At 36.0% G+C, this 1029-nt stretch overlaps 1 protein-coding gene across 1 annotated transcript in view; it reads right to left on the minus strand.

Moving 5' to 3' along the window:
• Positions 1-472: 472 nt before the first annotated feature.
• LOC145497396 (beta-2 adrenergic receptor-like) overlaps positions 473-1029 on the minus strand; it is a 5236-nt gene continuing 4679 nt past the window's right edge. Inside the window, exon 3 of the mRNA XM_081477207.1 lies at positions 473-1029. This exon is cut by the window's right edge and continues 680 nt beyond it. The gene's annotated coding sequence lies outside the window, so the exon portion shown is untranslated.

A 1029-nucleotide genomic window follows, 5' to 3' on the forward strand; every position in this document is an offset into this window, starting at 1 on the left:
ATTATGCTGCAAGTTGGTTCGTCCAATTACGAAATTCAAACGTTTACAGTTGGTCGAATGTGGAAGCAAAATGCAAATAATGATTTTTGCTGGAGAAGTGGCCCACTTTTGTCACTCTTTTACACTGGGTAAGTAAAGTGTTTAAAGTGTAGACTCAGTTCGGTTCAATTGACTTTGGATGACCATATTTTTACTGCTCAGTGTAAAAGTGACTAGAAAGAATTGAGCCTTAACCCAGAAATATCTTTCTGTTTTTTTTCTTTTCATCTTGATGATCTGGAACACCTCTCACTGTTGTTGTTTATTAATTATACACTGTAGGTCTTCGGAAGATTTGATTCAGTAATATCGTACAAAAATTAATAAGCTTAAATGAAATTATTGCACTATAGTCATTTGTTATATCTCTAGCCATATTTAATATATTTCCTGATGATAACACAGAGTGTCATCTCTTTTATTAACTCTTTTACAATGAAATACAAGAAAAAAAATAAAACTTAATAGAAATAAAAAGCCATCTGTGAGAGAGTATACATCAGATTGTCATTCCAATTTAAGTATTGTCCACGTGCAGAAATTATTCCTGCTAACATGGGGGCTAGAGAGGTGCAAGACTATAATAATATTAGGTTTTTATGTATAAGGGGGTCACGGCTTTGAGGCATAACACAGTAATTGTCAGGTCCTCAGCTTCTTAAAGGACCCTAGTCAGCCTCTGCTATTTTTGGTGCCATGAAAATTATTGATATTGCATGGTGAGGCGAAGTTTTGTTGCTTTACTGTAAGTTGTGCTCCTGAAAGTTGTGTTCCTGAAAGTATGACCCTATATCTTTACTGGCTTCACAGTGATTTTCTTTGCTTTGACATGCTTCGAATAAAACATAAAAGCCAACCTCTGGTATGTAAACAAAAACAAAGGTGTGGCTGACTAGGGCCCTTTAAGGGGGGGGGGGGGGTTTAGATGGTTCCAATGCATTGTTAAAAAAGAAAAGATTAAAACCACACCTATTGAGGTTACCCCTGCTG

Source organism: Orbicella franksi, chromosome 9 (genome assembly GCF_964199315.1).
Source record: "Orbicella franksi chromosome 9, jaOrbFran1.1, whole genome shotgun sequence".
NCBI lineage: Eukaryota > Metazoa > Cnidaria > Anthozoa > Scleractinia > Merulinidae > Orbicella > Orbicella franksi.